This window comes from Hylobates moloch, unplaced genomic scaffold (assembly GCF_009828535.3).
Source record: "Hylobates moloch isolate HMO894 unplaced genomic scaffold, HMol_V3 SCAFFOLD_13, whole genome shotgun sequence".
Classification (NCBI taxonomy): domain Eukaryota; kingdom Metazoa; phylum Chordata; class Mammalia; order Primates; family Hylobatidae; genus Hylobates; species Hylobates moloch.
The window spans coordinates 103,248,732-103,274,824 of record NW_026652288.1 but is presented as its reverse complement, the minus strand read 5'-3'; the positions used below and the strand labels follow the sequence as shown (position 1 = coordinate 103,274,824).

General features: G+C 44.8%; 1 protein-coding gene and 1 long non-coding RNA gene across 5 annotated transcripts in view; one reads left to right on the top strand and one right to left on the bottom strand.

Annotated features, from left to right (window-relative positions):
* The window catches only part of LOC116479980 (uncharacterized), a 30,958-nt gene extending 16,293 nt beyond the window's left edge, over nt 1-14,665 (bottom strand). Inside the window, exons 1-2 of the long non-coding RNA XR_009209498.1 lie at nt 13,119-14,665; nt 3,872-4,069 (exon numbers count right to left, since the gene is read on the bottom strand). This is a non-coding gene — a long non-coding RNA (uncharacterized LOC116479980). The remainder of the gene's footprint in view (nt 1-3,871; nt 4,070-13,118) is intronic.
* Nucleotides 14,666-14,824: 159 nt separating this feature from the next.
* The window catches only part of ATP13A3 (ATPase 13A3), an 84,879-nt gene continuing 73,610 nt past the window's right edge, over nt 14,825-26,093 (top strand). For 2 of the 4 annotated variants that reach the window (XM_032171923.1, XM_032171921.1), the window contains exons 1-2: nt 14,825-15,260; nt 15,991-16,032. The gene's annotated coding sequence lies outside the window, so the exon portion shown is untranslated. The remainder of the gene's footprint in view (nt 15,261-15,990; nt 16,033-26,093) is intronic. The other 2 variants (XM_032171922.2, XM_058426383.1) reach the window with 2 other exon arrangements.

The following is a 26,093-nucleotide window of genomic DNA, read 5'->3' as shown; positions in this document are numbered from 1 at the left end:
ATTTTTGTATTTTTGGTAGAGACGGGGTTTTACCATGTTGGTCAGGCTGGTCTCGAACTCCTGACCTCGTGATCTGCCTGCCTTGGCTTCCCAAAGTGCTGGAATTACAGGTGTGAGCCACCGTGCCCGGCCACCAATACCTTTTTATTTTTTTCCCTCCTTCCCCTCCTTCCTTTCTTTGTCACTCAAAAACATCTGAGGTCTCTTTCATTTTTTTTTTTTTTTTTTGAGACGGAGTCTCACTCTGTCACCCAGGCTGGAGTGCAGTGGCGCGATCTTGGCTCACTGCAAGCTCTGCCTCCGGGGTTCACACCATTCTCCTGTGTCAGCCTCCCAAGTAGCTGGGACTACAGGTGCACACCACCATGCCTGGCTAATTTTTGTATTTTTAGTAGAGATGGGGTTTCACTGTGTTGGCCAGGCTGGTCTCAAACTCCTGACCTCAAGGGATCCGTCGGCCTCCGCCTCCCAAAGTGCTGGGATTATAGGCGTGAGCCACCGCGCCCAGCCTCTTTCATTTTTGATGTTAGTAATTTGAGTTTTCTCTCTAATTTTTGGTCAGTTTAGTTAAACGTTTGTCAATTTTGTTGATATTTTCCAACAATCAAGTTTTGGTTACATTGATTTTCTCTGGTGCTTTTTTTATTCTCTAATTTATTTCTACTCTAATCTTTATTATTTCCTTCCTTTGTAAATATGTTATTAAATGTTTGCATAATACCCCCATCATTTGGATGTGTTATAAATAATATCCCAGTTTTGCTGAATATTTTAGATATTTCTGAATATTTGCTGATATTTTAGAGCTTTAGATATCCCCCCCTCCATTTTTTTCCCATTATTAATGATATTGGCCAGGCTCATGCCGGTAATCCCAGCACTTTGGGAGGCCAAGGCAGATGGATCACTTGAGCTCAGGAGTTTGAGACCAGCCTGGGCAACATGGAGAAACCCCATCTCTAAAAAGAAAAAGAAATATATATGTGTGAACATCTCCACGTAAGCAGAATTTTCTGTTTTAGATTTTTGTATAGGGTAGTAGTAGAAATGGCTTTGGAGCAACACCACGTCCTTCAGTTTACCCAACTACGTGACTGTGGACAAGTTGTTTGTGTTTGGACTTCTTCATCTGTGATGTGGGAATGGGAATTTGTTCTTGGGTATCTAGGTTATGTTATAATTAGGATTGCTTTCCATCATTGAAATATCTAGGGCAGAGGATGTGAACAGTTCTAAATAAACTCAGTACATAAAGAAATATTTTCTATTAGTTCCTTTCTGTGAAAAACAGGGAAAGAAAATAAATACACATCTGTAAGAAGCCACCTCCAAAGTTCCAAAGTAGGTATTTCAAGAATGTGATGGTCTTTTTTTTTTTTTTCCTTTTTCAAATTGGCAACAATTTGAAAAATCTTGCAGGTGAACCACATAGACTAGAAATATGGCAAAAATTAAGAAAATGTTAGGTATGTCTTGAATGCATAAAATATATGTAGATACTAGTCTATGTGTTATTTGACTAAGTTATTGGTAAGGCTTCTAGTCAACAGTAGACTATTAGTAGTTATGATTTTAGGGAGTCAACTTTTTTTTTTTTTTTTTTTTGAGGCAGGGCCTCACTCCGTTGCCAAGGCCAGAGTGTAATGGTTCGATCTCGACTCGATGCAACTTCGATCTCCTGGGCTCAAGCGCTCCTCTCACCTCAGCCTACCAAGTAGTTGGTACCACAGGTGTGTGCCACCACACCCAGCTAATTTTTTTGTACTTTTTCTTTATTATTAATTATTTATTTTGAGACAGAGTCTCACTCTGTCGTCCAGTGTGGAGTGCAGTGGCACCATCTCGGCTCACTGCAACTTCCGCCTCCTGGGTTCAAGCGATTCTCTTGCCTCAGCCACCAGAGTAGCTGGGATTACAGGTGCCCGGCTAGTTTTTATATTTTTAGTAGAGATGGGGTTTCATCATGTTGGCCAGGCTAGTCTCAAACTCCTGACCTCAGGTGATCTGTCTGCCTTGGCCTCCCAAAGTGCTGGGATTCCAGGCGTGAGCCACCGCGCCGGGCCTGAGTGTTGAAACTTATACTCAGAGTTTTTAACGCATGAGGGCTGGCTACCTCAACACCCACACTGGTTAAGGGTCAACTGTATTTTTTATTGTTATTTTTTTCTTAAATTTTTTTTTTTTATTATATTATACTTCAGGGTTTTAGGGTACATGTGCACAATGTGCAGGTTTGTTACATATGTATCCATGTGCCATGTTGATTTCCTGCACCCATTAACTCATCATTTAGCATTAGATGTATCTCCTAATGCTGTCCCTCCCCCCTCCCCCCACCCCACAACAGTCCCCTGAGTGTGATGTTCCCCTTCCTGTGTCCATGAGTATTTTTTTCTTAAATATTTTTGATCCCTGGTTGGTTGATCTGAGGATGCAGAACTGAGGAGGGAACGTGGCTACATGTTGTTGGGGATAAAAAGGTAAATGTGACTCTACTTTTTCTCCTGGAGCTTGAAATCAGCCTGTGAGTATCTGAGTTGGTAAAGCTGGATGAGGTTAGAGCTGAGCATAATTTTTGTTTCTAAAGGAGAGATAAAACCAAGTATCTCAGGAATTGAAAACAGCTATTAGGTACCCCTCGAAGGGATATCTGAGATCCTTAGGGTCCTCAGTCTTCTTTAAATGTATGTGTATTTTAAAAATGAAACCAAGGTCATAAGTGTAATTAAAGGTACCCTAAAGAAATCACATTAGTTTTGAAATGATCATGAGGAATCTACAGCATTAACTTTAGGGAACTTTTTATAAAGCCCCAAGAGGTTTCACGAAGTTGGTCGTCTCTGTTGTTAATATGAGCTATTTAAGTATATTTAAGGAGTGTAGTGACAAAGAGACACGTGGAAATAGCAAGATGTTTCTGGTGTGCTCCACCTTAAAGTCTTGTTCACTTTCTTTTTTCTTTTTTTTCAGATGGAGTTTTGTTCTTGTTGCCCAGGCTGGAATGCAACGGCGCGATCTTAGCTCACCGCAACCTCTGCCTCCTGGGTTCAAGCGATTCTCCTGGTTCAGCCTCCTGAGTAGCTGGGATTACAGGAATGCGCCACCACACCCGGCTACTTTTGTATTTTTAGTAGAGATGGGGTTTCTCCACGTGGATCAGGCTGGTCTCACACTCCCGACTTCAGATGATCCACCTGCCTCGGCCTCCCAAAGTGCCGGGATTACAGGCGTGAGCCACTGTGCCCGGCCAAAGCCTTGTTCACTTTCATTTTGTGGCTGCCGCTGTTGTGAAATTTGCAGAACCTCAAGCTGTTTGGACTCCATCTTCTAGGTTGAATTAGATTACAGGTAATCTCATGGTGGAGGTATATTTTGGATCGACTCACTTTTGAAATGTTTATGAAAGAAATTCCTTGGCTTTGGGACTTCCACACTGGAGCTGGCAATCAGTATCACTTTAATTTACCTATCACAGTGAGGCATCTCTGCTCTGAGGAAAACAAAACAAAACAAAAAAGAAGAGCTAATGGTTCTGTTTTGTTTTGTTGTTTTAGAGACAGGGTCTTGCTCTGTTGCCGGGGCTGGAATGCAGTGACATCATCATAGCTCACTGTAGCCCTTCATCTCCTGGGCTCAAGTGATCCTTCTGCCTCAGCCTGAGTAGCTGGGATGGGACAACAGATGCACGCCACCACACCTGGCTAACTTTCTATTTTTGTAGAGACGAGGTCCCATGCGAGCCACTGTGCCCCGCCTTTTAAACAAATTACCATAAGGAAGCAACATCTTTAGCAAATACAAGATCATAAACATCCTTCTGGAGGTCTTGAGATGTTGACTGTGGTTTATAGGGCAGTGAAAATCTACCTACCTGAGTGGGGCAGTGAGACAGGAGCGTCACCTATGATCCCTCCAGTGAGCAATTCTTTCTGGTGCCGGGAGCCCAAAGGAAACTCAGTCAACCAGCTGCAGATGGGCTTGTTCCGAGTTTGTTCTCGAAGTCAGAACTGCCAGCTCTGCAAATAGGTCACAAGTGACTGGCCGTCCCTGGGCTGCTCACAGGAAGTAGCTGCAAAGGTCAGGGAAAGTTTTTAACGACTATACAGGCCAGTGAATGACAGGCTTTGAGGACCCTCTCTTCTTGGCATCTGAAACAGGCACATGGAGGAGCTGCCTTGGAGACAGAATGACAGCTGTGGTGTTGTGAGCCTCATTCCTCAGCCCCATACAATAGATGTCTCTGCAAAAAACCCAGTTCTTTCTTTTTTCTTTTTTTGAGAGGGAGTCTCGCTCTGTCCCCCAGGTGGAGTGCAGTGGCGTGATCTCGGCTCACTGCAACCTCTGCCTCCCGGGTTCAAGCGATTCTCCTGCCTCAGCTCCCGAGTAGCTGAGATTACAGGTGCCCACCACCACGCCTGGCCAATTTTGTGTTTTAGTAGAGACAGGGTTTTGCCACATTGGCCAGGCCGGCAAAAAGGCCATTTCTATACAGAGGAATCATCTTGCAGGACTCAAGGAATGATTAAGAGGAATCTACAGCATTAACTTTAGAAACTCGATGCAATATTCCCAAGAGGAGTTAAGGTTGGGATAAGTAATCTCTGAATTAATTTCAACCTTGAGATGTTGCGATCCTATGAAGTCACAGACATATTTCTTTTTTCTTTGTTTGAGATGGAGTCTTGCTCTGTCGCCCAAACTGGAGGGCGGTGATGTGATCTCGGCTTACTACAACCTCTGCCTCCTGGGTTCAAGCGATTCTCAGCTTCAGCCTCCTGAGTAGCTGAGATTACAGGTGCCTGCCACCATGCCCGGCTAATTTTTGTATTTTTAGTAGAGATGAGGTTTCACTATGTTGGCCAGGCTGGTCTTGAACCCTGGGCCTCAGGTGATCTGCCCACCTTGGCCTCCCAAAGTGCTGGGATTATAGGTGTGAGTGCCATGTCCGGTCTAGATACATATTTCTATTAATACACATTTGCACGGATCATTTGTTACTGAAGTTTACGCCTTGTGCTTGAGAATGCTATTTCACTGACACAATTGTTATGGTATAAATGTGAGAGGATAGTTACAATCTGGACACTATTTTTTGCTTGTCTTATTGGCCCAGCGACCAGCTTGACACTGGGGACTATGAGTCTCCAAATAATAACCAATGTCTTACTCCAAACAAACAGACAGGATACTGTGGAGCCAGGGTCAGCAAACATTTTCTGTGAAGGGCCAGATAGTAAATATTTTGGGCTTTGTGGGCCATATGGTCTCTGTCACAACGATTCAACTCTGCTGTCGTAACGAAAAAGCAGTCAGACAATATGTAAATGAATGGGCATGGCTGTGTTCCAGTAAAACCACAAAAACAGGCAGCTAGCTTTGGTGTGGGGCCCGAAGAGCTTGGACTCTGAAGCCAGGTTCAAATCCTGGCTTTCTCACCTTCTAGCTCCGTTACCTTAAAGAACTTCATTATCTTCTTTGTATTTTAGTCTTTTCATCTCTCAATTAGTGACAGTACCTAACAGTGTTGTTATAAAGATTAAATGAGTTAAGTCTGTAAAGTGCTTAACAGTGCCTACCAAGCAGTAAGTGCTATAGCAGAATGTGTTAGATAATTAAACATCCTGTGCTGTGGGTAATATTATTCTCATTACGATTTGGATTCAAATAAAGAAATACATGACCTAGAAGAAGGCTGCGACTTGAACTCAGTTTCCCCATCTCTAATATTAATACAATTGCACTTTTCTCATCAGAGGACAAATCATTACATCGAAACACAGGGAAATTCCCCATGACAGCCTATGAGTCAGGCCTTGGCCCCTAAAGCCAAAGTCTTTTTTTTTTTTTTTTTTTTTTTTTTTTTTTTGAGATGGAGTCTCACTTTCTTGCCCAGGCTGGAGTGCAGTGGTGTGATCTTGGTTCACTGCAATGTCCGCCTCTGGGGTTCAAGTGATTCTCCTGCCTCAGCCTCCCGAGTAGCTGGGATTACAGGCGCCCACCCCCACGCCCAGCTAATTTTGTGTATTTTTAGTAGAGATGGGGTTTCACCACATTGGCCAGGCTGGTCTTGAACTCCTGACCTCAGGTAATCTGCCCGACTCAGCCTCCCAAAGTGCTGGGATTACAGGCATGAGCCATTGCACCTGGCCAAGCCAAAATCTTAAAGGACTACTTGTATTTCTTCTCTCCCCACCCATACAAGGAATTATTATACACAGCAGTGTGCTGGGGCTGGTGTGTATTGGCTCACTCGTGCTGGCTATTAAATTTTCAGGAATTTGGGCCAGGCGTGGTGGCTCACACCTGTAATCCCAGCACTTTGGGAGCCATGGTGGGCAGATCTCGTGAGGTCAGGAGTTTGAGACTAGCCTGGCCAATATGGTAAAGCCCCAATCTCTACTAAAAATACAAAAATTATCTGGGTGTGGTGGCGGGCACCTGTAATCCCAGTTACTCAGGAGGCTGAGGCAGGAGAATCGCTTGAACCTGGGAGGCGGAGGTTGCAGTGAGCCAAGGTGGTGCCATTTTACTCCAGCCTGGGCGACAAGAGCAAAACTCCATTTCAAAAACAATAAAATAAATAAACATAAAAATTTTCAGGAATTTCATGAAGCAGTAGGGAAACTCTTGGTACCTTGAAATTGGCTGTGGTGGGAGCATTTACAGCATTAAATTGGCAGGCACCACACAGTCAGAGCTTTTAATCTCTTGGAGAACTAGGTTCAGCACACTGGCCCTACGCCAGCAGTAAGCACTCCTCCAGGAGGGACCCCGTATCCTGAATAGCCAGTTGGTAAACAATATTCAGTGTCATGTGAACTGCCATATCCTAGGGCACCATGACCTCAGAAAAATGCCAGGCGCATGCTTTTGCCTCATGGCAGAGGCAAACAGTTTATACATGCTTTGTTTAGAGACAGAAACAAGTCAGTGATGGCCCTGGACTGTGATTTGTAGACATCTGACTTAACAGTCCTGCTCTCTGTTCCCATTCCAGTACACACACACACACACACACACACACACACACACACACACTGGCCTGCGTAGGTCAAACTAAATGGGAACTGAATGGCTTAGGAGGCACTAAAAGAAAGAGAGATAGAGCTTGTTGGGCAAACATCATAATCATAATCAAAGTACTTTCTTTTCTTTTTTTTCAGACGGAGTCTCCCTCTGTTGCCCAGGCTGGAGTGCAGTGGCATGATTTAGGCTCACTGCAGCCTTCACCTCCCAGGTTCAAGCAGTTCTCCTGCCTCGGCCTCCCAAGTAGCTGGGATTACAGGCACCTGCCATCATGCCTGGCTAATTTTTGTATGTTTAGTAGAGACGGGGTTTCGCCATGTTGGCCAGGCTGGTCTCGAACTCCCAACCTCAGGTGATCCACCTGCCTCAGCCTCCCAAAGTGCTGAAATTACAGGCATGAGCCACTGCACCCGGCCTCAAAGTACTTTTAATGGACAGTTTTTCTAGGAAAGGCAACGAGTGCTGTGTTTGTTTTGTTTGCTTGTTTTGCCATTTTTTAATGGCAAAAGGTCTTCATAATCTAAACATGTGACCTCCAACCTTTTGTGGAGGCAGCAGAGGGAATACAAACAAGGGCTGAACTGAGTCAGAGATTCTTAGATGAGACACTCCCTCATGTGAAGTTGTGAATCTCATTTTTCTTCTCTATAAAAGGAGAATCAAAACAATTCCATTGCTAGTCTGACATCGTTGTGAAAATCAATGCTAACTTGTTCTCCACTTACTCAGCATACTTTCTGACTACCGCTGTGTGCTGTGAGGGGCTGAGGATCCAGATGTGGCTGAGGAAGGTCCTGGCTCATGAGGAGCTGGAAGTCTGGGTGCTTAAACAGATAATCCAGAGTTTTGATGCGAGATGGTGAATCACTCTGGCTTCATTTGGTTGTAGTGATCAAGAGTTTGGCTCTGGAGCAAAGTGTCTGGGTTTGAATCCTGGCTGTGCTTTTCGGTGAGTTATTGAACATATCTTTTTCCATTCTGTAAAATGGGATTGTTAAGCCTTCCTCTATTTCATCTGTAAGCAGAAATAATAATAGTACCTCCTTCCTAGAATTGTTATAAAGATTAAATGAGATCATATATGTAAGGTTTCTTCAGTTTCTTCATCTATAAAAATGAAAAGAATAGTAACTACTATTTTTAGTGTTGGCATTGTTGTGATGATTAAATGAGATAATACATGAAAGTATTTAGAACCTTAGAAAAAAAAACATGATGAATAAGGTAGACTCATGGAAAACAAAAAAACTAAATTGGTGCTTATTCAAGGTTGTAAATGCAGTGAGACAAATATGCACTAAAGAGGAATTCTTTTGTTTTATTTTTTGAGATGGAGTCTTGTCAGGCTGGAGTGCAGTGGCACGATCTCGGCTCACTGCAAACCTCCGCCTCCGGGTTCGAGTGATTCTCCCACCTCGGCCTCTTGAGTAGCTGGGATTATAGGTGCCTGTCACCACACCTGGCTAAGTTTTGTATTTTTGGTAGAGATGGGGTTTCATTATGTTGGCCAGGCTGGTCTCGAACTCCTGAGCTCAAGTGATCCACCCGCCTCGGCCTCCCAAAGTGTTGGGATTACAGGGGTGAGCCATGCGCTCAGCTAAAGAGGGATTCTTAGCCTGGGAATCAGGGAAGGCATTTAGAGATGATATCTGAGATGGTAAATTCATTCATTCAGTTATCCATCAGGTGCAAACATTTGAGTGTCTATCACATGCCAGGCTTCATCTAATGCTGGGTCTACAGTGATAAACCAAACTGACTTATTTCTTTACCAGTAGCAGCACAAAGAGATGGTTTGGGTGGGGATGGGGGATTTTTTTTTTTTTTTAAGAGCTGAGATCTCACTATGTTGCCCAGGCTGGAGTGCAGTGGCACAATCATAGCTCACTGTAAACTCAAACTCCTGGGCTTAGGCAATCCTAGAAATCCTCCCACCTCAGCCTCCCAAGTAGCTGGGACTACAGGCATCTGCCACTGTGCCCAGGTGAGAATGATATTTTATGTGCCCGTTTCCCATAATCCCAAAAGTCCTTCTCACATTCACATTTACAAAAATAAATAACCGTTATTTTTTCAATCTTACATAAGTGTCATACAACCACAGCCTTGAGATAAATACAATAACAACACAGTAAAAATACTATAAATAAAAATGTTTGCATAGCATTTACATCATATTATAAGTAATCTAGAGATGATTTAAAGTATAGGTGATGGGTTGTGGTGGCTCATGCCTGTAATCCCAGCACTTTCGGAGGCTGAAGCAGGTGGATCACCTGAGGTCAGGAGTTCAAGACCAGCCTGGCCAACATGGTGAAACCCTGTCTCTACTAAAAATACAAAAAAGTAGCCGGGCGTGGTGGCGGATGCCTGTAATCCCAGCTACTCAGGAGGCTGAGGCAGGAGAATTGCTTGAACCCAGGAGGCGGAGGTTGCACTGAGCCAAGATCGTGCCATCGTACTCCTGGGTGACCCAACGAGAGACTCTGTTTAAAAAAAAAAAAAGTACACGGGAGGATGCATATAGGTTACATGCAAATACTATACCCTTTTATCCAAGAAACTTAAGTATTTTTGGATTTTGGTATCCACAGAGGTTCTGTGGATATCTGTAGATATCGAGGGACAACTATATATGCATTTAAGCCCAAAGTTGAACTTATAAGTTAGTCAGGCAAGAAAAAAAGGGAAGGGAAAGAATAGATTGTACAAAGACCCTGAGGCAGGAAAGAGGTTGGTGCGTTTGAGGAATTGAAAAAAGGCCTAGTGTAGTTGGAGTAACTTGGGGAAGGGGTCTGTGGTGAGAAGACAGGGAGAGCAGAGGAGTGCCAGTGAAGGGGGAAGTGGTGGACAGGTCACATCCTGCACTGGACTTTGTGGACCCAAGAAGTTCATCTAGTATTCTAAATGAGATGGGAAGCAAGTGAAAGCTTTTATCAGCAGCTCTGCTTGAAGTCACATAAACTAATACTCTGGCTGCTGTGCAATAATGCACTGGAGGTGGGCAAGGGCAAAAGCAGAGGAACCTGCTGGGAGTGAATGTACTAGTGCCAGGTGAGAGATGAGGGGGCATGCCAGGTGAGAGATGGAGGGGGCATGCCAGGTGAGAGATGGAGGGGGCATGCCAGGTGAGAGATGGAGGGGGCATGCCAGGTGAGAGATGGAGGGGGCATGCCAGGTGAGAGATGGAGGGGGCATGCCAGGTGAGAGATGAGGGGGCATGCCAGGTGAGAGATGAGGGGGCATGCATTATTCTAGTGGCAGTGGAACTGGGAGCGAATGCACTAGTGCCAGGTGAGAGATGAGGGGGCATGCATTATTCTAGTGGCAGTGAAGATGGAGAGATGGGGAAGGATTTGAAATGGACTTGGTGTTGGATTGGATGGGGTGGTGAAGGAGAGGGAGGTGTAAAGAATGACTCCCAGGTTTTGGGCTTCAGCAGTTGTTTGGGTGACAACGTCTTTGCTAAGGTCAGGAGGCCCAGGAGAGAGGAGCTGGTTTGGGGAAGAAAGGCAACAGTTAAGTTTGGGATAAGTGAACTCATCTGGCACCAGTGAAACCCCATGTGAAAATGATAGCGAGGAACGGCCAAGGGACTCTGAGGTGTGGCCTGGTCTGCAGGCGTGGGGTTGACATTTTTTTTGGGACAGAGTCTTGCTCTGTCATCCAGGCTGGAGTGCAATGGTGCCGTCTCAGCTCACTGCAGCCTCCGCCTCCTGGGTTCAAGTGATTCTCCTGCCTCAGCCTCCCAAGTAGCTGGGATTACAGGTGCGCGCCACCACGTCTGGCTAATTTTTGTATGTTTAGTGGAGATGGGGTTTCACCATGTTGGCCAGGCTGGTCTCAAACTCCCGACCTCAGGTGATCTGCCCGCCTCGGCCTCCCAAAGGGATTAAAGGATTAATCCCTTTAATCCAAAGGGATTAAAGGCGTGAGCCACCACGCCCAGCCTCAGTTGACAGTTATTAATGTACATGCAGATGACAGCTATAGCCATAGTAGATGAGGCCACCAGGGGAAAGCATGTGGATCAGTCCTCTTATCTTTTTTGGGGACCCAGACACCTTTGAGAAGCTGCTAAAAGCTCCACTGCTTCCTTTGAAAGTATTTGCATCCAAGTTTAAGGAGCTTATAGATCCTTCTGAAGCTGGTCCACAACTCTTGTAAGGTCAAGAGATGTCAAATTAAAAACAAACAAACAAAAAACAACAAACCTTGTATAGACACAGGAATGGATCCTGGGTTGAGCCCTGGGGAACAGCAACATTTAGAGAAGGACAGGGGAAGCACCTGCGGAGGCTGAGACAGAGTAGACAAAGAGAAACGGGGAGGAAGAATTCCAAAATACAGTATGTCATCAAAACTAACAGCAAAGTGTCTCAAGGATAGGAGATGCATGCTGCTGAGAGAACTAGAAAGATAAGGCCTGCAAAGTGTCCTCCGGAGTTGGCAACAGTAATATTTTGGGGAGGCCTAGCCCCTGGAGTTGGCCTAACAGCAGTCATTTTTGTGGCGAGCTAGCTCTGTTAGGAAGAGGCTTTGCCCCTCTGGAGTGGGAAAAGAGACCCTGGGGCCGATGTAGGATGATGCGCAGATTTGCCGGTGGGAAGATGAGGATGTTCCCTCTTGATGGTGTAGGTTTTCTTAGTGAAATAGGAGGTAAGGGGACAGTGAGAGGGAAGGGCATGCAAAGATGGGGGTTTTGAGGATGGAGGAGTTGTGAAATAGCCTTTGTGAGAAGTGAAGTCAGACCTTACTAGCATGACTGTTACCCCTGTGCAGCTGCAATCAGGGTTGGCGCTTACAGTGAGTAGGATCAGAGGAGGGAAGCAGTGGGCTTGGACCCAGAATCATCATGACTTGAGAACCAGTAAGCCTTCTAGAACTTCTCCAGACTGTTCCACTCCCTTTCTCTTGCCTATGTTGGGTTTCCCCTCTTTTTCTTGCACCTTCTTTTCCCTCAACCTATAAACATGCTCAAGCCTTTCCTGGTGACTCAGCACTTCCTCTAAAGCCAGTGTCCAAATTTTTTTTTCACCATTCTCAAAACATCTGTAACAGAAAAGTTTTTGGAATATCCAACTGCTCTTCTCTTTTTCCTATAGCTTTCCCTTCTTGCCTGGCTGCATGTTGCCTTACTTTGGCTGCACCTCAAATTCTGGGGCTCTTTGTGATCTTTTAAAAGCCCGAACGTGTTGATAGGTTCATGCCGGGTAGCTTGGAGGTATACACTGCAGCCAGAAGCCTAGGGGAACTCTTAGGATTTTAAATGGAGTGCATTGTAGTTCACTCTGAAGGCTGAATTTGTCTAACAGTTCAGGCTGGAAAGGATGGATGCCAGTGGGAACCACTGTAGGAATTTTTTTTTTTTTTAGATGGAGTTTTGCTCTTCTTAGCCAGGCTGGAGTGCAATGGCGCGATCTCAGCCCACTGCAACCTCCATCTCCCAGGTTCAAGCGATTCTCCTGCCTCAGCCTCCCAAGTAGCTGGGATTACAGGCATGTGCCACCACACCCAGCTAATTTTGTATTTTTAGTAGACATGAGGTTTCACCATGTTGGTCAGGCTGGTCTTGAACTCCTGACCTTGTGTGATCCACCAGCCTCGGCCTCCCAAAGTGCTGGGATTACAGGCATGAGCCACTGCGCCCGGCCCACCATAGGAATTTGAGGCTTATTAAGGAGGTGAAATAGATAGGACTTGGTGATTGGGTAAGGCAGAGGGCTGAATTAAGAATGACTCACTCATTCCCAACTTTCTAATTCTGATGACTGTGGAGATGGTGGTGCCAACAGCTAAGGGAGGGGCAGCTATGAAAGCAGAGAATGAGTGCAGTTTTGGAAATGTCCAGTTTGGGGTGTCTCTGTGATATCTAGCTAGAGCTGCCTGGCAGGCAGGTGGATATTTGGTTCTAAATTTGGTGGAAGGGGTCTGGGTTGGAAGTTGCTAACTTGGGAGCTGCATCCATGAGGATGCAGGCAATCCCAGGAGAATGAGTGAAGTGAGAAAAGTTGTTGGCTTAGAGTGGAATCCTGAATTTAAGGTGCAGATTCACAAGTAGATGCTACCAAGGAGGCAGAGGCTTTACTTACCTTCATGTGACAATTGAGAGAGTTCACTCTTCTGAAACCAAGGTAGTAGAGAGATTCCAGAAGGTGAGAGCCATCCCAAGGTGTCAGTTGTAGCAGAAAGAACCAGAGAGATAAGGCCTGAGGAATGCTTGCAAAGTTTGGCAAAATGAAAGTCATGAGTTACTCTTGCCTGAGCAAGGTCTTGAAGGGTTAGAGTTGGGGAGGAGAAGCCAGAATGCCAAGTGTTGAGAAATGAGGAAGCAGAGGCAGCCAGGGAAGACCACTGTTTGAGGTCCGCATGAAACACTTGGAAGCTAGTTGGAGGGGGCATTTCAGGAGGAGGTTGGCTTGATAATTTTGTTTATAGGACTTGGAGAGGCCAGCCTGTTTAAAGGCTGAGAGGAAGCGGCAAGGCAAAGAAGCCTGGGAGGTGGGGGAGGAGGATTTTAGGGCCAGACCCCACCCAGACCGTTCTTGTGGTTTGCCCAACACTACCACACCCCTTATCTCATTTAATCATTTCAACACCACCAGGTTTGAAACAAACAGTGAGGTATGAAACAAAACGGTGAGGCCAGGGATTGGGAAGAGAAAGCTGTGGCTCCATCTCGGTCCAGCGTGCTGTCCACACCAAGAGGCGAGCAGAAATGCCAGCCTCACACAATCTAGGGGACCAGGGGTGGCTGTGGCGCGCTCCTGCCCGCGGGAGGTGTTATCAGTGTCGCGGACTCGGGGCGGTGTGCTGCCCCAGTGAGATGTCATCACGTGCGTGGACCAGGGGTGGCGGCCCTGGTAAGTGTCCAGGGACTAAGGGCTCCCTGCTCCCCAGGTGTGGTGGACGGGGTCTGCGTGCATGCTGTCCTCTAAGACGCTAAGGCGGCTGAGTTCTGTAAGAAGCGGCAAGAAGAACAGTCACGGAGCGGGCCAGGCACAAAGGGCGCAGGCCAGGTGGCTCCAGGCGGAAAGATGGCCGCAGCCCGAGGCTGCAGGTGGCCGGGCGCGCTCTCTGCGCTGGTCGCGGAGAGGACGCCGCGAAAATCAAACCCGCGACTTGGAAATCCGGCTGCGGCCCTACCCCGAGATAAGTCTTCTGCGGAGGAAAGTATTTAATTTGCATCCAGACGGTCGGAAGAGGCGCCTTCCCGTCGGAGGCGAGCCGCGGGCGCGTGGAAGCTTTCTCGTGTGCGCTCCTCCCTGCCCTCCGGCTGCGGCCGGGGCGCAGAGTCCGTGGTCATATGAGAATGACAGTTTTTTGTTTGTTTGTTTTGGCGGGGGCGAGGGTGGCTAAAGGAATGAAAGAGCCTTGCATTGGGAGCTGGGCTCTGGTTTCCTCTCCACCATTCTAGCACAAGCTTCCTCCATGGCCATGACTCCGGGCAACGTCTGTCTAGTCACTGAGCCTCAGTTTCCCTGTTCATAAAATGGGAGCTTGGACTATGATGTTGTCACAGCCCAAAGGGAATGAAGTGGGATTTGCCGTCCCATTTCATCCCACCAGAAAAGCCGCCCTCCATTAGCCACCCCGGCCTGACACCCAGCGTTTTTGGACGGCCTCGCCTCCCCTCACCTGCCTCTTTCTTTCTTTTGCCCGTTCGAGGGTGGCAAAGGCGATGGGTGGGCGGGGCCTACAAATCGCCCCGCCCCTTCCCCGCCTCCTGACGTCGCCCGCGCCCCTCCGCCCTCCGCGCGGGGATGAAGCCGCCACGTGACCTCACATCCGGCGCGGGAGTCCTGAGCCCGCGCGCGCTCCCCCGCCTGCCCGCCGGCTCTCCCCGCAGCGTGATCGGGCGCTGCCGCGGAGGGGAGGGGGGTTCTCTACGTCGCTGGCGGCGGGGGGCCGTTTCGGAGTGCAGACCGCCCCCCTCCCCTGCCCACCTCCCGCCGCCCTCCCTTGTTCTCTCCCTGCCGGCTGCACGCCGCCGCCGCGGGCGCGGAGGAGGAGGAGAGCGCGGACGTCCCAGGGCCGGCCCGGCCCCGCCGCGGCGCCTCCTTCCCTCACCGTGAGCCGCAGCGCGCGGCGCCGGCCAAGGGCAATGGGGCTGGGCTGAGGCGAGGCGGCGGCGGCGACAGCGGCGGCCGGGTCCACCGCGGCCCCTGGGGCTGGTGCGGCCGCGAGGGAGGCCGCGGAGGAGGCGGCGCGGCGGCGGCCGGTGAGCGGCCCCGGTGAGCGGGGCGAGGGGCGGGTGGGCGGCGGCGACGGGGGAGGTCGAGGAGGCGAATGGTGTTGTCGGGGCGGCGGGTACCGGGCGAGGTCGCTGCCAGCCTTCTCTGGCCGGAGTTGGGCATCGCGGGGACGGGGAGTGTCGGGGACAGGTGAGGCCAGAGCAGGAGCCCACGCGGTGGGTGCGAAGGCCTGGGGGGGACGCGCTGCCTGCCGGGGGCGAGCGTGGGGGCCGGGCGCGGGGTAGTTGGTAGTCAGCCCTTTCGGAAAGTCCTGTGGGAGGTGGAGGTCCTGTGGGCAGAGGCGGTAGGGGTGCTGGCAGGGCCCTCGATGGGTCTGTGCGGGACCGTAGCTCGTCCTCAGCCGTGGAGTATGGAGCTGCTTGCCATCTCCGCATTTTACAGATAAAAGGAGTGAGTGCCGTGGAGGAAAAGTGACTTCTGACTTGCCTGAGGCCTCCCACTCGGACTCTGTGGCAGTGAGGACTAGAAAAACCCAGGGCCCGTTCCCCTAGCAGTGCTCTCGTGGCCACTGTCGCTATGGCTTTTCTGTCTCTCCATTCTCTTCACTGAGTCAGATTCTGGTGGAAGTATGACCTCTGGCTTTTTTGGGGAGGTGAGGGGTAGGGATGAAGGGGAGGGAATCGGGTTGGGATTGGCAGGAACTCAGCTGGGGGCTTCCCGGTTTGGAAAAAGCTTTGTGACAGGTGTTTATTGTTTCCTGTTCCCATAGATCTGACAGACATCCCTGAATCTTGGTGTTTGGACATAGGAGGTATGAATCACTCACATGATTAACCGCTTTTAATCATCAGTGTCTTAGAGCTATATTTAGTGGTTATATTAGTGCAAAATGAATGGGTATGGAGTCGTACACCTAGAAACAGACTTGTGTTCCTCTATACAATTCTAACTAAATGAGTAGAACATACCTGGGTATGTCATGGCTATTTTAGATCTATGAGGCAGGAAGTTAGAATTTAAAGAATCTAAGAAATGCAGGGACTTGAAAGATTATTGCAAAATAAAGCCCTTAAAAAGTTTCGTTGCTAAAATGAAAGTGTTTCGATTTGATTCCTTTGAAGGGTGAGTACATAATGAACAGTGCTCTATCTTTGGTTAGAACTCAGCCTCTTTACCAAGGCACGTGTATTAATTTTGTTTCACTGGAATATATGTGGCATTATTTCCTCTAGAGGTTTGTTGCTTTGCTGAATAGACTACAGTTGCCAAAAATCAATATGTGTGGGCATCTCATCCTGGTTGGCAACCCCTTTAAGGCATATCAGTGCTTGGAAGTTGTTCGAAATAGTAAACCTATTATTAATGATTGTTGTAGAACATAACTTTTGCTACTATCTTTGATTTGCATTATCCTACCATTAGATCAGGCAGAGAGTGAAATAGTTAAGTGAGATTTTGAGCCTTGTTAGAACAGCAGTGCCTGGCTTTAGTCAGGGGATTGGGTAGGAAAAGTGACACTATTTGGTTGCTTTAAATTTTTTTTTTTTTTGAGATGGCATCTCGCTCTGTTGCCCAGGCTGGAGTGCAGTGGTGTGAACTCGGCTCACTGTAACCTCTGCCTCCTGGGTTTCAGCGATTCTCCTGCCGCAGCCTCCTAAGTAGCTGGGATTTCAGGTATGCGCCACCACGCCCAGCTAATTTTTTGTATTTTTAGTAGAGACAGGGTTTCATCATGTTGGCCAGGCTGGTCTCGAACTACTGCCTTCAGGTGATCTTCCTGCCTAGGCCTCCCAAAGTGCTGGTATTACAGGCGCGAGCCACCGAGCTTGACGGTTGATACTTACGTAGTTAGTTTAGGTCACCAAATACACAGCACACAGAATCCACTTTGGATAAACCACATTATCAAGCTCATTTTGAAATCCTATTTCTGTCTTCAAGATTTTCGAAATTATAAACCACTTTGTTGTCATTCACAGGTATAAAGTTCTTATTTCCATTATCACTCAGACTGAGAAAAAAGACAGAATAAAGACAAAGTTCCATAGGGCGTCCCCATCACTGCTCATTCTCACTGAGTTTGACCATTGAGTAGGTTGTATATCTATAGTGATATGATCTAGTGCCTATCTCCTAAGATTACTATTTATCTTAGGAATAAAGCATATTCATATTCTAAAACCTCGTATTCACAGTAGTTACAAAACCACCACGTTATGCAAGCATAGTTTGATTCAATATATGGAATGGAAGAAGGAAAGAAACCATTATGTGTCAGGAAAAGTGCTCCTTTCTTTACATACGGTCTCAACTAATCCTCAACACTTTCAGGTAACAGTATTTTTCTTTGCTAAAAAAAAAAAAATCAAAGAAGTTAAGCAGATTACACTATAAGCGACTTTGAAGACAGACAGAAACCTAGCTCTGTGTTAATGTGCTTAACATAGAGGTTTCTGTCTCTGGGTTTATGAGGTTAGTTGTATGTGACTAGGCAACATAACAGCTCTGAACCTCAGATTCTGGTGATAAATCAGATATGTCATCTTAATAGGTATCACACACTAGATCACCTTCTTTTAGCACACAACTGTGAACTGTTTTAACTGATAGGTGATAAGCTGCCAACTCCTATTCCATTTGTCATCCATTCAAATATAGCTCCGTTTAACTCTTAGATATTTTGTACCCATCCTTTTCTCCCTTCTCTCTCCCTTCTTAGAATCATATTTCTTATTTTTTAAAGTTTTAAAAACAGTTTTTAATACTGCTCCTTGCAGAACAGGGCTACCCGATAGGCAGTGTGCCCAGAGTAGCCAGAAGAAATTGGAAATTATATTTCTTCTTGGTGTTACCTCTGAATGCATTCTGAATATGCCATATCTCATCTGGATCCAAGAGGTAGCTGATGGGATTTAGCCTTGGTTTTGGAACATAGTTTTTATGAAAATGAAGCTGATTGGCCTATGGAGAGAATAAATCTGTAGTCAAAACCATGTTGAATTTTTCTTGAGATAGGGTCTTGCTCTGTCTCCCAGGCTGGAGTACAGTGGTTCTGTCATGGCTCACTGCAGCCTTGACCTTCTGGGCTCAAGCAGTCCTCCCCCTCAGCTTCCAGAGTAGCTGGGACCACAGGTGTGCGCCATCACACCCAGCTAATTTTTTTTTTTTTTTTTTTTGTAGAGGTGGGTTTTCACCATGTTGCCCAGGCTGGTCTCAAACTCCTGAACTCAAGCAGTCCACCTGCCTTGGCATCCCAAAGTATTAGGGTTACAGGCATTAATCACTGCACCCCATCCTTTTTTTTTTTCCCCAGAAAAAGAGTCCGCTCTGTCACTCAGGCTAGAGTGTAGTGGTACGATCATGGCTCACTGCAGCCTTGAGTTCCTGGGCTCAGGCGACCCTCCTGCCTCAGCAACAAGGGTAGTTGGGACAACAGGTGTGTGCCATCATGTCTGGCTAATTTTAAAAAAAATTTTTTTTTTTTTTTTTTGACGGGGTCTTGTACTGTCATCCAGGCTGGAGTGCAGAGGTGTGATCTCCACTCACTGCAACCTCCGCCTCCCAGGTTTAAGCGATTCTCCTGCCTCAGCTTTCCGAGTAGCTGGGATTACAGGTGCTCACCACCATGCCTGGCTAATTTTTTGTATCTTTAGTAGAGACGGGTTTCACCATGTTGACCAGTCTGATCTTGAACTCCTGACCTTGTGATCCGCCCGCCTCCGCCTTCCAGACTGCTGGGATTACAGGCGTGAGCCACCACGCCCGGCCTTTAAAATTTTTTTGTAGAGATGAGTATCTCGGTTTGTTGCCCAGGCTTGTCTCAGAACTCCTGGCCTCAAGTGATCCTCCTGCCTCAGCCTCCCAAAGTGTTGGAATTACAGACATGAGCCACCTTGCCCAGCCAAAACCATGTTCTAATTAACCACTGAAGTTCAGATAGCATGCAAGAAGCAGGAAATTGTTAGGTTCTCGTTTGAGTTTTGTTGATCATCATATTTTGAGAGTAGAGAAATAAGAGAGGTTCAGATTTCTGCCACATCATTTTAATTAAGATTTAGGTTTAAAAAAAGAATACATTCTGTGCTCAAATGAATCTGGAGAAAAGCAGATATTTGTAAGGTAGAAGAAGGTCCTAATCAGTTATCACTAGATAACTAGTGATTGTAAAAGGAGTTAAAACTATTTGTATTAGTAGGTTATGCACAGTGACTCATGCCTGTAATCCCAGTGCTTTGGGAGGCCAAGGCAGGAGGATGGCTTGAGGCCAGGAGTTTGAGACCAGCCTGAGTGACAAAGCGAGACTTTGTCTTAAAACAGAACCAAAAATAATTTGTATTAATAAGGTTAAAAATAGAGGTAAAATGAGACAACATGAGTAAATGGTAATTGGAAAAAATGATCACTGTTATGATAGTTTAAAAAATGACTTTATGGTAATCAGTAAGAAGGGAGAAAAACGGAATAAAGGAGAGAACTGTCCAAATAAATGCCTGACACTGAGGAAAGTTGTTTGAGGATGGGGATTGCTGAAAAGTTTCCATAAAACGATTCTCTAGAGGGAACTCTGCCAATACCATATCTGTTAACATCTTAGACCCACAGAGCCATATTGGAGCCTTTGCTAGAGTCTGAGATGGTAAAACATTAACTCGAATAGTAAACGTCAAGACCGCAAAATTAATCTGTCAATCAGAATTTTGTCTTTTTTGTTGATTCTTACACTTACTCCCTGTGGATCTTGGTTTTAAATGATCAATTGGCACTCAGAGACTAGTTAGATAAGAAATTAAATTTCCAGAAAAAGTCAGTTAAGTATGTAAAGTAGAATTTCCTAATTACATGGTCTGGAAATTGCTGATGTCTACAGAATCTTTCTCAAGTTTGAAGTAAAAACACTTGTAACTGATGTTGGATGGTAGGGTGAAAGATGGTTCTAGCTCAGTGAGTTTTTCTTATTTTTTTCACAAAGGAGTTGAACATTGAAATAAAGAGGTGTGAGACTGGAAAATAATGCGGAGAGATCATGGATTATTTAGATTAGTTCCTTTTTAGAGAAGAGGAAAGCGAAGTGACAGCATAAAGGATCTGGGGTTAGAACCCCAGATCCTTTCTCTAGCTTGGGTATTCCTTTCACCCTTGCTTTAATTTTGTACTCTGTAGTAATGGCACATCTCAAAACTTTTGCGTTTTTTTTTCCGTTGAGAGCCAACTTTTAAGGGTTGCCTTTGCTTGCTTGACAGACTTCTTGAAACAAACTATTTTTAGTTTGTTTAAAATGAGTCATGGAATTGCTCCCACATATGTGTCTAAGGGTGGTTTCTTTATAGCATCCCTGTTGCTCTGTTGTTTTTTTTCCATTTGTGAAATAGGATGAAATATATATTAGTTATTTATTTTGATATAAAAGACAAGTGTTTTGGGTCCTAATTTTTTTCTCATTGATCTAAAGAGCTGAATAAAGTGCAGTCACTGCTCATGGGGCCTTTGGGCCTAAATTCTCAGATAAAAATCCTGTGTAGTCAAAATTACCCTTGGAAAAAGTCTTTTAAAAAGGCACCAGTTTGAAAACTGGTTGGAAACTGACATTCTGTCTTTCAATTCCAGCGGCCAGTTTTTCCTGTAGTTTTAGAGAGGTCCCTTTTTTGGTGAGCTGGAATCCTCATCAGCTCTGTGAGACCGTTTTGACAGGTGAATGGTCTTTAGATTGACTGAGCATAGCAGATTTATAGTCTTCATTTCATGCTCACTCTGGGACAGGGGTGTAAAGGAAGGCATGCTATCATCATTATTTAAATTATTTTTCTCTGTTGCTCCCCCCAGAGTGTAAGTAGTTGAATTGGTTTTAATTAAGTGCATATATGATGTGACTCCACAGTGTGAATAATGGAGAAATAACTTAGGGCTTTATGAACATCTGCTGTCTCCCTAAGGTTATGCCCCCAAAAGATCTAGTATAATTAAAAGGCTAGGTAATAAAGTTGAGAATATTAGGAGATTATTGGTACTTTCTATCATTCTGAGGGGATACTCAACTACTTTGAGTGCTTTTGTTTTGTTTTTTTAAAGAGTAAATTTATTCCTTACTGCTAGCAAGATCTGCATTGTTTTAAAAGAGTGGTATAAATTATTAATGGCTTCCATGAAATTTAAAGTATCTGAAATATTACTCTGGGGATAGCACAGTAAGAAAACATGAGTATGTAAAAACATGATGGTGGCTAAAAACTTAACAGTCTTATGTCCTGGAAGGGGGCATGGTGTGTTGGATAAAAATGTGGGCTTCAGAGCCATAGTGATTTTGAATTACAGCTCTGTCACATACCAGTCTTACCTACTTACTTACTGGCTTAAGTAAGTCACTGAACGGCTGAGAGCTTTTTTATTTGCCAGATAGAGGTGATAAAGGGTACCTTAGAGAATTGTAAGGATTAGAGTCTGAGTGAAGGGTAACTTATTATTTGTTAACTTAGTAACATTGAAGATACTCAAAACAAGTCAGATGTGTGTGTGCGGTGTGATTGATGATTGCTCTTTGTTTTTTTGTTAACTGGAACAGCAGGCAATAATGTTATATTCAGGCTTTTTATGTCCAAAACACTCCATGATTTTGTATCTTTAGTCGCAACATCCTCAAAAGCTCAAGATGTTAACCTCATGTATCTCCGATATACATTTTATGTATATTTTAGTTTTTCTCTTTACCTCTCTGGTGTGTTTGCACTCTATTTTCTCTCCCATCTTCTGTGTTACTGTTACCCAATGTCTCTGTCTCTGACCACCTTATAAGATTTAAAACTATCTGTAATTATGTTTATTTTAGGACTTTATATGCCTTATTTTCATTAAAAAATTCTGATTAGTCAAATATTTCTATTTTTTTTTTTTAAAGAAGGCTTTGAATTATATTTCAATTTTGTGACCTTTAGATTTCTTTAAACATGGAATCCTAGTCACTGGTTCCTTATAGACCAAAGATTTTTCTTTTTTTTAAATTTTATTTATTTATTTATTTTTAGACCAAAGATTTTTCATTCATCTCTAGATCATGCCTTAGCTTCAGTCACCAGTTTTCTAAGCTCATTTACAATTTTCATCTGTAGTTTCCTTGTTTATCCTTTTTTTAATGTTTGTTTCTTATTTTCCTAAGCACAAAAGATAGAAACCTATTTAATGCTAATTATAATAAGTAGACTAGTATACTAAGTAAAATGTAAAGTACAATAGGCAAATGACATAATTTTGTCTGTAGCACTTACTTGAAAGACTAGACTAACCTAGCAAACGCTTAGTTGAAATATTTAATGGGTCTTTTTGATATGAAAATGCACTTTTCATAATTGTCAGCACTGCCTTAGAGTTAGCTGAAGAATAATTTTAAGCTAACCCATGGTTTTCTGTTCAGTGTTTGATGAAAAGAATAGAATAAGCTCCTTAATTTAGTCAGATTCAGAAGCATCTCAAAGAGTACCCCCCGCCCCAATCCTTTCTCATCTCTGGTGCAGCCCATAGTGAATCACCATTCTTCATGTTCCCTTAATAGTTGTGGCAATGATAAGTTATTGTAGCGCATAAGAGTTGTGATTTTATAGGTAGCAAGGAAGGGGGCTTGGTTAGGGGCCTCTTGGTTACGCCCTTAGGACTGCATTGGTACTTCTAACTATTTAATAGTGTTTCAGTTCCTGTACATGCCAAACACAGGGCTGGATGCTGGGGAGACATCGATGAATGAGTTCCGCTCTCTTACACATACACAGTCCAGCAGGTAAACACTGTGCTGTTGCATTGCACAAGTCCAGAGGATACCATTCACGTTGTATTCTTCAGGAATATGGCTCCTTGGCCTAGCCTAGGATCTCTTTCAGATGATAAAAGTTCAGAATCTCCATCACCTACAAGATAATCTGTATTGCTTATCATGTCTAACAAGACCCTTCTTATAATCTGATCCTGTCCTATCTTTCTAAACCTCCATTTATAATTATTCCTCAAAGGCTATCACCCCGTGCACCAGTCAGTTTAAATAACTTGTGTTCCTGGCATTTTTTAGGATCTCTCACTATAGTACTTCTGCATGTGGCAGTTCCCCTGCTTGGATTTCATCTCTCTATTTTTTCCCTAGTATTTTTCCTCTTACTGCTTGTTTGCTTGATCAACTTTACATCCTTCAGGTCTTAGATCAAGGCATAGTTCTTTTCTGAAGTCTTTTCTGTTCTTGGTTCTCCTCTCTTTCTCCGTGGTGCCATTGGTCACCATTTTGTTTGATATTTGTTTGCTTACTTATTTGTCTAGCCTACTAGATGTGGTTCCTTAATGTTAAAAATTTAATCTTGTAACCTCGAGCATTTAGACCACTAGTTGGCACATGGTAGGCAATACCATTCTAACAAATGAGTTTTTATGAAATCAAATTGGCAATAAACCAGAATGATTATTGCTAGAATGCTAATTTAATATTTACAGATTTATTTGAAATATTAGGATACTTGACAACATCTTGGTTTTCTGATTGAATTTACCTTTTTCTAGTCAAGCAGTAGTTTGGGGTTAGATTTCAGGGAATCACTTGGCTGGAGTGAAGACACTGTTTTAAGTTTATTGGTGAACATGTTGGTGAGAACGTTCTGTCTGCTGAAGAATTAACCATAAGTGGTCTCAAACTAAAACAAATACAGAGAGGTATTCAACCCAAGAAGAACAGATGATCTGTAGGATGGTAGCGCCTGCCCCAGCTGTGTCTCTACCTGTAGCACTCATTGCAGCTAATCTGTAGGAGTGGATGAAGTGAAGTGGAAAGACTTCTGGGGGGCCCAGTCAGGAAGAGACTCCTAGACTCTTCTGGGCCAGGCTTTCTGTGCAATAGAGTGTCCACTCCCCATATCCTCTCCATACTTCTTTTAAAATTTTGTTTCATGGTGATTCATCTTAGGTTAACAGCTATGAGAAGCTGTCACTAATTTATGTATTAACTTCTGAACAGAAGGATCCTGGTTAAGAGGAAGAGGAAGGGTTGATCTGAAGAGCATAGTGCTGTGGTGGAGGTTGTGTAGAGTTCCATGAGGTCACTAAGGGACCTGGGAACACAGGATATTGGGAGAGCTGCGAAAGGGGCATAGGGATGAGATGCGGGAGCATGCCAAAGACAAAATCACTTTGTTGTCAAATTTCGCCCGGAAAAAGAAGAGGGATTCCACCCCTTCTTCACCCAGTCTTGCCCTGTCTCCTTTATTCAGCTGCACTGCTGGATGCTTGCCTGGTTCCCAGCCTTTGAGGTTTTTAGTCTGTAAGTTCAGTGTTGTTGGACAAGTGCTCTGATACCTGCAGAGGTGGGAGAAAGGTGGGGGCAGTCCTCTGCTAGGAGGTGGAAGGGACAATCAAAGCTTAGTAGCCTGAGCTGGTCCTGGAAGACTAAGTAGGAGCTCTTTAGCCAGACTAAGAGCAGGGCATTCTTGGCAGAAGGAATATTCTATATAAAGAAGTGGAGTCAGGGAACAGTAGGGCTCTTTGAAGAACTATAGATTGTGTTCTAAATCAATGACGTGAGGTTTGTAAGGGGCGAGTGATAACCATTGATGAATGGCAGATGGTGTTGACAACTAGGCAGGGCCAGAGTCTGTAGGATCTTACATGTCTTGCAATCAATTTTGACTTTGACCTTGGAACCCAGTTGGGGCTCCCTTCCACCCCAGTTCCTCATGGCAGGGAAATACATCATGTTGTGCGTTGTAAGACTTAAAACTTTGCTAGTGAGAGGCCTGCTTAATATTGTTTAATCTAGTTCAATTTAATTTTTTTGAAAAACAAAAACAACTTACTTTGAAGGTACTCTTTTACCAGTTTGGGAATTGCTCCTACAGACAATGGGAAGCTACTGAAATTTTACGTAGAAAGAGAAATAGAGAAATGGTCGTATCTGGCTGCATACAGACTTGAATGAGGGAGACGAGGGCTCAGGACCTGAATCAAGGCAAAGCCGATGGAGATAGGCGTGGTGAGGTGGATTTGAGAAGGGTAGTCATAAGATGAGTGGCCGGTTGGATATAGAAGGTGTGAGATAGGAAGAATTCGAAGGTGACTTCTAAATTCCTGGCTTGGCTTTTTAGGCAGCTCATACTCATTAAAGGAGTAGGGGGAATTGGTGGTGGCTGGGACAGATTTTTTGGAAGAAAAAGAAAATGAAGCTATTGAATGTTAGCTGTCTGCAAACATGTAGTTGAATCTGTGGGTCTGAAGCACATGCGAGATCAGTGCTGAAAATGTGAATTGGTAGTTGCCATCGCGATGGTCCAGTAGTGCCACCCCTGATGAGATTGTTACAAAGAGAAGAGCCTGAGGAATATTAATAATTAAGAAGTGGGCAGAGGCAATGGAGGCTTGGTAACCTGGCTACCTGCCCAGCAACCCAGGCTAGTGTAATGTGAGCCGCAGCTCAGCAGTTGTAGGAGGTAAAATGGGCATTTGTGGGCTATCTTAGGAGTCTAGACACTATTTTCCTTATGGAGAAATGTATTTCAAGTACATGTGGAGTAAGAATTGGTTTTTAAATGAATTTTGTCCCTTGAAAGGTGGTGCTGCCTACGTGTCATTCCTTAAATTTGTTGGTAAAGCTTTTTGATGTAAAGTCACCCCATGCTTGACTTTCTGGGGAAAATGAAAAATACTAATCTTGGTTAAGTGAAGGTGATTTTTTTCCTGGTTTTGAAAGGCGGTATTCTGGTAAGTAGAGTAGATAATGCCCATAAAAGTGTTGTGTAAACTAAATATTCCCATACAGGTGTCACTGTTGTGGTTGTTATAGTGCCTAAATATATTGATTGTGGGGTGTGTGTGTGTGTGTGTGTGTGTGGTTTTTTTAAATCCTGAATAGTGGCATAC